This window comes from Mytilus californianus, unplaced genomic scaffold (genome assembly GCF_021869535.1).
Source record: "Mytilus californianus isolate M0D057914Y unplaced genomic scaffold, xbMytCali1.0.p SCAF_9, whole genome shotgun sequence".
Classification (NCBI taxonomy): domain Eukaryota; kingdom Metazoa; phylum Mollusca; class Bivalvia; order Mytilida; family Mytilidae; genus Mytilus; species Mytilus californianus.
In genome coordinates this window covers 1,416,660-1,427,984 of record NW_026262745.1, presented here as the reverse complement: position 1 = coordinate 1,427,984, position 11,325 = coordinate 1,416,660, and the positions used below count along the sequence as shown (strand labels likewise).

At 31.7% G+C, this 11,325-nt stretch overlaps 1 protein-coding gene across 1 annotated transcript in view; it reads right to left on the bottom strand.

Moving 5' to 3' along the window:
- LOC127716148 (uncharacterized) overlaps positions 1–11,325 on the bottom strand; it is a 551,146-nt gene that overhangs the window by 286,046 nt on the left and 253,775 nt on the right. The window lies entirely within an intron of this gene.

Genomic DNA, 11,325 nt, shown 5'->3' with positions numbered 1-11,325 from the left:
ACATACCTTTGGCCTAATCAGCAACAGTATGCAAAACAAAGTTAAATATACCAAAGTAGACAAAAAGACGAAGATGTAAGGATCGAATTATAGGTCACCGTACGGCCTTCAATAATGAGAAAACTGCATACCGTATTGTCAGCTATAAAAGGCCCCGTCATGAACTGTTTTGTCTTCATCACTGTATCACAAATCAATAGATAAGTATACATTAAATGTAACACACCTTGCACAAATTACACGAATCTATATTTTTTTTAATATCAAACCATTTTGAAGAACGTGGGCAAAGCTTTTGTGAATGTGTGTATAACTTATAATGTTACTTCATCATTATTTGTCATTATCGCATATTTTTCTATAACTTTATGAAAATTTGTATAGTAATATATGACAATTTTATTAGTATTACAAACTGAAAATTCAAGTGGTCATGAGTTCTTTGCAACTGCAAAATGATTTAACTTTTAAAACAATTCTTATACTGTCATATAGTGTTTATCCAAATAAGAAATGTTGGACATATTCGCGCGGTTGGACATATTCGCGCGGTTGGACATTTAAGTTAAAAGGGTAAGTATTGTGATATTATAAAAAGCCAAACAGGAAATTGTGTTAGTATGGAATAAACCTTTTCCTAAAAAAATGTATTTTTTGAATAACGTTCAGGATGTCGTTTATACTCTCAAGCAGAGTGATTTAATCTTAGTAATCGTATTTAGATTTTTGACAAATTCATCAAGTTTATTTTATTATCTTACTGTTAAGGGAATGTGAGTAGAATAGGTAAATAAGTAAAGCGAAAAGTATTAAATCGTTCCAGTTCTTTATCTTTATGGGGTATAGTGGATGGTTCTTATAAAGGCAGTGAGAGCCGTTGAGGATCCATTATTGTTTAAAATAACGTTTTGATTTTCATCGCCTTACTCCACAAAAATATTAATCTTTGTTGCTGGTTATTTAAAACTCTTGAAGAGATTTATTATACAATTCTTTTTGTATATATATACATACACACACTAGATACAAAGTTTTTCATAATATACAACCACCGCCGACACACACAAGTTTCAACATCATTACACGAACAACATTCCACACCTATCTTATCCGAACAGAGGAGGTTTGGGTATACCAAAAAAGATTTCCCTGAATTGTAGATTTTTTTTCTAATTTCCTTTAAAAATTTCTTATAAATTAATTTAACCTTAATCTGATTAACCTTTCAGTACATGTATTTATGGGCATATGTATTTTTTTAAAAGTGCATATTGTTGAAATTCCTTAATCACAGTATTGAATTTGTATCTAGAGTTTCATGGGAAAAAAACCGAAAAATGAATATATCGTGCTTTGCATTAACTGCAGTGATCTAATTGATTCAATCAGCCAATTTATTTCTTTTGCAACGTTGTTTTCGTTTCAATGAAAATTTGAGATTACCAACATTGTTTTTCTTGTGACGGCATGTTCAGAGGGTTACAATTATAGGCTAAAGGTGTTGGCAAGAACATTTTTTTAAATCTGAGACTGTTCTCGACAAACGAAAATGAATTTCTTGTTTAATGTTTGCCATAAATCATTTTTAATTATTATCTTTCAGAATGCATAGCTCAAGCCATTAGTTTTGTTTCATTTTGACATTCCGATGCCTTTTACAGCTTACTTTACGGTATGGGTTATATATGCTTATTGGTGAAGGCCGAACGTACACCTGAAGCTGTTCACACCCTTGGTCTTTGGAGGATTGTTGTCTCGTTGGAAATCGTACTACATCTCCTCATTTTGTATATTACTACAGAAAAAATAATATATATAGTAATAGATTACAAAAAAACTACCCCGACTAATCCAGTCGTTATATTCCGACTCACTATCGATCGCTACATTAAGAGAGAGGACACTGACCGATAGAGGGCGCTGAGTTATTCGAGTTAGAAAAAAACATACATACGTCATACCAACACTTTGTCAATATCAAATTACAGGATCAAACTGTCATATTGAGTTTATGTCATGCTCTATATCAACAATATATGTATAGAATGCAGTTTAATACAATGAAGCCATATCATTACTATAGACAAACAACTAACTTTAACAAGTATCTATAACAGAATACACATACAGTCATACAATCTACAAATCACCAAAGGCATCAAATTAAACAGTATGTTCTTACGACTAGGTCATGAACGAAACAATACACAACACCATACCAAACAACTGAAGAACGCGATCAATAATTAAGAAAAAAAGACAATGAACTACTGAAGCATCATACAATATACTACAAAAGCAAATCAATAACAACAACATACAAGAGTAAATTTTTAATTACAAACAATTAAGCACAGAACATACAACCGACAACAACATACTTCAACAACATATCATTCGCATACCATTTAAAAGCAAACAATATACAACTAACAGAAAACAAGATAACATTAAATGCAAACAAAATACCATTTATAGCTAACACCATACCATTAACAGCTAACACCACACGATTAACAGAAAACAAAATACCATTTACAGCTAACACCATACCATTAACAACAAATACCACACGATTAACAGCAAACAGCATACTATTTACAGCTAACACCATACCATTAACAGCTAACACCATACCATACCATAAACAGCAAACAACATACTATTAACAGCTAACATATCATTAACAGTAAACAATATACCATTTACAGCTAACACCGTACAATTAACAGCTAGCACCACACGATTATTAGCAAACAATATACCATTTGCAGCTAACAATATACCATTAACAGCAAACAACATACTATTAACAGCTAAAACCACACGATTAAAAGCAAACAATATACCATTTACAACTAACACCAAACCATTAACAGCTAACGCCATACCATTAACAGCAAACGACATACTATTAACAGCTTACATATCATTAACAGTTAACAATATTCCACTTACAGCTTACACCATGCCATTAACAGCTAACACCACACGATTAACAGCAAACAATATACCATTTGCAGCTAACAACATACCATTAACAGCTAACACCACACGATTAACAGCAAACAATATACCATTTGCAGCTAACAATATACCATTAACAGCTACCACCACACGATTAACAGCAAAAAATATACCATTTGCAGCTAATAACATACCATTTACAGCTAAAACCACACGATTAACAGCTAACAATAAACCATTTGCAGCCTAACAACATACCATTAACAGCTAACACCACACGATTAACAGTAAACAATATACCATTTACAACTAACACCATAACATTAACAGCTAACACCATACAGTAAACAACAACAAACAACATACTATTAACAGCTAACATACCAATAACAGCAAACAACTAGAAAATACAATCGACAATTATATCATAAATTACAAACTGAACACGGGAACACGGTCAATTTGCACTATTCAAATAAAAACAAAATACAGTAACATACTATATAAATGCCGACAGTAGATTTAGTTCCCAACCAATTAAACCATGATATACTACAACATCATACCACTTACATCCTCATTATTTGAACTTTGGTGGATAGTTGTCTCATTGGCAACCATACCTCATCTTCTTATTTTTATAAAATCATGAAAACATGAACAACTGCATGAAATATCTAATAACTGGCTATCATGAGCAGTATTTTTAATTCGATGCCATCAACAGCTATAAACTAGGCAACAAAAATAAGCAGCAGAAACAATACCATAAATGACATATATTATTATTCTAATGACGTACACACTTATTTCTAGATAGGAAAATATTTTGTATGCACTCTTTAAATATATGTAGTCGTTGACACAAGAAAATTATCATTAATCGAAAGAGATTATTATTCTTCATGTATAAATACTTACCAAAAAAACAACTCGTGGTCAGTCATTCAAGAGTTGGGGAAGAGTCACCAGACAAAGTTAAATATATGTGTACAAATGTATTACGTGCGACAGTTGCTAAAACCCCTATTACAGAAAAATGCTGTGTAATATGGAGAGAGTCCGTATACTCACTTCCTTTACAGCAGAATATTATAAAATATCTGAGATAACTATCGATCATTCGTCACAACTCGGCCGATTCCGTACCTTCATCTAGAAGGAGAGTAACGGATTCACCCGAGGATTGCCGATTGAACTATCGATATGTGTTATTTGTTTTTATTCATAAAGAACAATATACTACAGAACTAGTTAACAGTGTTTTATTTAGTCCATACTAATAGTACTTTTCTATAAAATGGTATACCTTGGCAAGCAACAAAATTAACCAAATAATTTAAAGAAACGTTAGAATTTTTCTTTACATTAATTTTCGAAATAGTTTGCGGGTCATTTAGGAGTCGTGAGGAGAACCATTATTCTCCTAAAGGTGAACTTTATAATTAAATATGTTAATATGATTTTCGGATATTATATTTATCAAAGATGATATCAAAATTAAATATATTAACGGTTGAACGCTAATATCATTTTCTGTCTTCATTGAAAAAATCAATGGAGATTATTACGGGGTTCTGTATTGTAAAAGAAATCATCTTTAATTGAAATTTACTTCTATTTAATTTAGTTCTGCTTTGCATGAATATAACTGAAAAGGAACTTCTCTTTCAAGTTTATTTATTGAAAAACACATTCTCGTAACTTTTGTTTGGTTTAGATACATTACCACTAGTATGTAGATCGAAAATTCACCCCCTCCCCCTTTATTATTTTAAATGTGCTGCTAAATTTATTTCAAACAATACATTAGCATACATAGACATCTTAAAGAATATATAAACATATTGAGTCTTTTCTTTTGAAAGTGCAAGTATGTTTATGGGATTCTTATTCAATATTTGGTAAATTTTAGCTCATTACTACTATTGGTATCATGCTATGTTAAAAAAATAAATATGATATATGAGGGTCCGGATGGGGTTTACAGAATAGAGAATAATGGGGAAAAAAGTGCAAAATAAACGGCAAAAAATAAAGAATAGAAAAAAAAGGCAAAAAAAAAATAATGAATAGGGAATAAAGGGGTGCTAAAATATAAAGAATAGAAAATAATGGGCAAAGAAAAAATAAAGAATAGTGAATAATTGGCAAAGAAAAAATAAAGAATATAGAAATGAACGACCCCATCCAGACTCTCCTATATATAGAAAGGGGTATGACAGCTACTATTTGGACTCTGAAATTATATATACCTCCTCGTCTTAATACTGTGTTTATTGATAAATGGGGGTCGGGTGTTGGTGGGAGATGTAAAAAGTAAAATAACAAAAATACCAAACTCCTAGGAAAATTCAAAACGGAAAGTCCCTAATCAAATGGCAAAATCAAAAGCTCAAACACACCAAACGAATGGAAACAACTGTCATATTTCTGACTTGGTATATGCATTTCCTTATGTAGAAAATAGTGGATTAAACCTGGTTTTATAGCTAGCTAAACTCCTCACTTGTATCACAGTCACATAAAATTCCATTATATTGACACAATGTGTGAACAAAACAAACAGACATAATCCATTGTACACTATCCACTATTTTTTTGGTGATACCTGTTATTCATTTTTATGTATTATTAAAAGATGTTAGAGAATATGCCCATCTTTGAATTATTGACGTAAAGAATTTAAGGTTTCACTTGTTTAAAAGATTTTATAGCATGCAAACTCTCATAAAAACTGAGAAAATATGACCAATTCATAAAAAGTCATCAATAACGGGTTAAATACACATTTTTCCGAACAGGTCAAACATATAACATTTCAAATTAACACGATTTTAGTAATGATATACCAGAAATAATGGCTATCATTTCAAGGTTTTTTATGTCTATAATTTAACGCCTTATTTGTCATCAATGTTTAAAGTATATAATTTGTTTGGTAAACAGATAGTATATTACATAGATAGGATCTTAATCACTCTGAGGTACTGGTTATAGCAATACGTTATAGAATTAAGTGAAATACAAGATGACTGGTGGCCGTCACACAGCGTGTCTAGCAGCTGAGAACTGAATGAAACTAATAACAGGACAATGCCTAAAACAGCATACTCGTTTAATCTCATTTTTGAGTTTTCTAGTATACTTTTGTATTGTTATTTTCTTCCTTTCCAGCTGTTGGCTGAGTGTCATCCACTATTGTGTGGTATCTGCATATATGATTGAGGAAGGATCTTGTACAATCAATATTAATCAAAACCAAAAACGAACAGGGATGTTTTCAAATAGTTCAAGATTAAAGCTAGATTCCAAATTTTAAATTCCCATAAAAACTTTGATAAAAATTGGCTATCAAAAATCATGACTAAGAAGTTCTTTGTATGCAGACAAATTGTACCCCCAGTGGGTTTCGGGTGATTCCGGTCAAGGATTGTTGCTATGTTAAACGACAAAATTATAATAGCGTAGATGTGAACATGCTACTTTTTCAATTTTTCAATCAATTTAAAAAACAATTAAACCAATTATGTATTTAAGTGTTAACTTAGTCAGAAAATTGGACAGAAAAGAATAACAAAATTTTAAAAAAAAACACGCAAAGTCAATTTATACATGTAAAATTTTGTAAGATTTAGCAAATGATAAATGTTGATAAAACGACATTTAACAAACATAAAGAGTTTATAGATGTGATACTTAGATAAATAGCTGTTTTGGTGTGTAAAGCCATGGACATCTTTTCCCATAAATAAAACTATGATTAAAGACTGTCTTCTGTCATTTTTATGTCGATGCAATCTTTCTATAATAAATTGAAATCTTTCAAGTAATATTGATACGAGTGATACTTAATATTCAGGTTTTTCGTGTATAAAGAAAACTGATTGTTAGTTTGACACCGAAACTAAAGGTCTTAACTTAGTACGGAAATATACTGAAATGCACGTGGTATTTATTTTGTCTGGCAGTAACATCTTGTGCTTGGATGGAATCCTGGATATATTTATATGCAGTCACGCGTCCGTTCGGAAAGAGGACTCTATATCTGATAAATGGGTGAAAACAAATGTGATCGAATGCAGAGATATTCAAATTAAACCTTCTTTTGTGAAATATATGAATAAAAGGAAATGTGAGATATACGGCAATGAGACAGTAACACAACAACGAAAAGAAATATTTATAAACATTTAGATGACAGCATTTGATCTTCATGATCAACAATAGGCATGTTTCTATATAGAATATGTCCATTTTTTAATCGCCTTAATATCTACCATCAGCACCAAGTTCTCAAAACAACAAAACAAAACCAGTAAGATATGATCAAAGATAACCGCCGAGGAGGTTCCGTACTAAGTACGTGCGGCGATGATGCATATGAATTTTTGGCGGGGTTTAGTTCTCTATCCCCTTTTATATTCTCGTAATGTTACCGAAAAGCAGACCCAAAGTACTAAAAAAAAATTATAAAAGTCAAAACTCGTATAAAATGAAGATTGAAGTTCGTATAGCCATATAACAGCCCTATCATTTTCTTTTTAAATAAACGTAATCGATACAAATGTCCTTATAAAGGCATTGTTACAAACATTTTTTTTTATTTTGCGGGAATTGAGGTTAAGAATTGGAGCTTAATGAATACTGTCCTTTTCCTCTGAATGTTTAAGCCATATACCATGATTGCTTTTACGTCTGACGTACTTTTTGGGCTGGGATCTTGACAGAAAGTCCTGAAAGGGCTGTCAGACGTCAGACAAATCTCGGTCTAAGCAAATAACAGCAACTCAATCATATGAATATAGATCAATATTAAATAATCAGGGAACACAGAGTTACCGTCCTTACATTGCTTTACTATGCTCAAAGGTTATACATGACAGTCGATTTACATTAATATTTTTTTTCTTAAAATTCATAAAATTTATATACAAATTTATTTCATCCAAGGTGGATGCATTTTTGTGAAGGTGAAATTTGGATGAAATCATTTTTAAGTAGAACTGTATAGCATTACTCTGCTATGCAAACAAATAAACCGTTCATTAGAAATACACTTTTAAACCCGGCTGTATATTGTCAAATTGTTTTTGAACGTTAAGCAAACAACAGCCACTCAATCATTCTTTATTATATAGACTTAAACTGATTTCCATCAAAGTCAAGGTACAGTAAATGGGCTATGTCACAGTTGTACACAACTTTGGCTCTATGAACTATAACTGAAAATCTAACAAATAATGCATTTATTTTCTTTTTTATTTTCTGGAATATTACTGAATACTTTCTTTCAAAATAGGTGCACATTTATATAGAAAGCACATAAATCGGCGAAAGACATATTCCCTAAAATCTCCAAATACCAGTGCGAAGATTTTTCTTTTTATATCGATATGGTGCTGATACATAATTTTCTGTTTTAAAGATGTAAAATAATAGTAGGGCCATCGACTTCGTTTTACGGTATGAATCATTGAAAGTTGTGGTGTAAGTACAAAAATATCACTAAACATCGAAATCAGCCTGACAGGACTAACACGGTGGGTTTCACTATTGGACCTGGGTTCTTGTTGCTCAATCTTAGTTTTTCTGTGTAGTATTTTGACACACAATAGGACTGTTGCTTGTCAATTCGTCGTTTTTTTTTTAAAATTTATTGCAACCTTGGTATCGTCTACCTCTTTTTACATCAACATGTTAAAAGGCAGCCGAATGTTTGAAATATATATATTATTTTGTTAATATTATTTTGTTAATACTGTCCATCTCGAAACATGAACTTCCGAACAATCCTCAGTAAACTGTGTTTTAAAACCGTCGTATGAAAAAAGTGACTATGAGTTCCATCTTTAACTATTCCGTATACAATTACATATTAACACATTTGGTGCCTCTTGCAGTCGGGTCATCTTACAATATTATCAACCCCTTGCGCATCAGGCACGAGGATGACATACCAGGTTTGTGCATCTGCTCATAATATCATAACCAAATTATCTATTTTACATTCATGTATACTATGTGAGTCTGTCTCCCACCTTGCCATACAGCACCGTCCCTTGGTGACTTTTGCAGTTTAGTTAAATATCCATGTTTGGGTGTACCTGAGAAGGAGGAAAACACAGTTGAACGTATATTTATATATATTTATATATACTAGACTATTGTTGTTTCTTTTTGTTATTGTCTTATTAATGTCTTATATTGTATTATGCTCCTTGTGAGCCCATTTAATGGGAATAAAACATCTTCTTCTTCTTCTCTTCATTTGAATTAAAATTCGTTGGATGTAACCACAGATTTGTAAGTACCCTCATTTGAAACTTCGAGAAATGATATGAAATTCATGATCTTTGTAAACAAAGTCTGATATAAAATATCCTTATCATTCAGCAATAGTTTGACGAAATTAAATCCAATAACAGTATACACTGAAAGATCGAAGGGTAAAAACAGGCTTTCGTCTACTGTTTTATTTTAAGATAAAACTACAACCTTTCGTTTACCTGCAGCTATATCCAACTTCACTGCAAAATCAATGGCAATTATACCCGACTTGCAGTTTATTGCTGTTTCTAATGTATTAAAATTCATCATGTATTCTGACTCACTTGTACTTGCATGCCTTCAGACTACAAAACACTTCAGTATGAGTAAAACAGCCATTGATTAATTTTTTAATTGTGTATGTATATATAAGTATCCTTGGTTAACAAGAAAGTTGTTATCCTGTGTGCCAAGTCATATTGGTATCGACGGGTACACAGCTGTAGATCAGGAGGCAAAAACTCATATGACACATATAAAAATGTTAGCATACTTTGGGATACTATATGGCATATTTTGTTAATAGTGAACAAAAAGGTAAAACATGCTACACAGAGGAACAAGATATCAGTATTCTAGAGTTTCTTATTGACAACATATTTGCTGTATTTGGAGGTAGACTTTTTTTACAAATTGTCGGCATTCCTATGGGAACGAACTGTGCGCGTCTCCTTGCCGACCTCTTCTTATTTTCATATGAGTCGGAATTCCTTCAGACACTTGTCAAAATCAAGAAGATCAAAGAAGCCAGATCATTTAATTTCACATACAGATATATTGATGATGTTCTTTCCATTAACAATCCAAACTTTTCTGCTTGGGTTCCATTAGTATATCCTCCAGAACTAGAAAATAAAGAAACAACAGACACGGCCTCCTCCGCCTCATTTTTAGATTTATACCTCGAATTTGACATAAGCGGTCGTCTCAGAAACAGAATCTATGAAAAACGAGACAATTTTAATTTTGAAATTATCGTTTTCCCCCACCTTAATAGCAATATATCAACTTCACCTGCATATGGGATATACATTTCCCAACTCATTCGGTATTCAAGAGCTTACAGTTGCTAGTTAGACTTTATAAAACGTCATCAGTGTCTGAGCAGAAAGTTGATGAACCAGGGTTATGTCAAAGAAAATCTCGTTCTTTTTCTAAAAAAGTTCATCGGAAGATACTAAGACCTTGTTGATAAATATTCCGTATCAACTTCACAAATAATACATAATGGTCATGAAGTATAGATTCTAGGTACTGACGTTGTTTATCATCTTTATTACGTGTTATAGTACTCTTTTATTTGTTTAAGTAAATTATTAACCTTTACTGCTTAGTCCATTTTTTGTAATATTCTTTTGGCGTGGCTCGGTACTTATACATCCCGCCATTGTGTTATTGTGCTATGGTCATTTTTTGTATTCTTGTCTTTCATTTTTGCTTATATGCTTTGTCTATATGCCATTTTGTGTTTCTTTGTTGACATATTTGTTTGTTTTTATAGTGATTGAGATTATAACACAATGTTGACTGCTGTATCCCTATTTTTGACTTTTTTTCCTATTATGCCTGTTTGTTTTGTTCACGCATTGTTGTCAATATAATGGAATTGTATGCGACTGTCATACAAGTGAGAGGTTAAGCTAGCTATAAAACCAGGTTTAATCCACCATTTTCTACATAAGGAAATGTTTGTACCAAGTCAGGAATATGACAGGTGTTTTTCATTTGTTTGATGTGTTTGATGTGTTTGAGCTTTTGATTTTGCCATTTGATAAGGGACTTTCCGTTTTGAATTTCCTAGGAGTTCGGTATTTTTGTTATTTAATTTTTTTCATATGAATTATAGTTTCCAAAAGAAAGACAACATACACTGATCTTAAGTGACACGTTAAAGAAAACGTTTTTAATTAATTTAAAAATGTTTGGAGTTAAATGTTAAGTAATACAAAAATATCTAAACAAGTTATGTAAAGTCTTAATAATTAAATATGAAGAAACGGCCAGTGTTTTATCACTAAAACGCGCGAA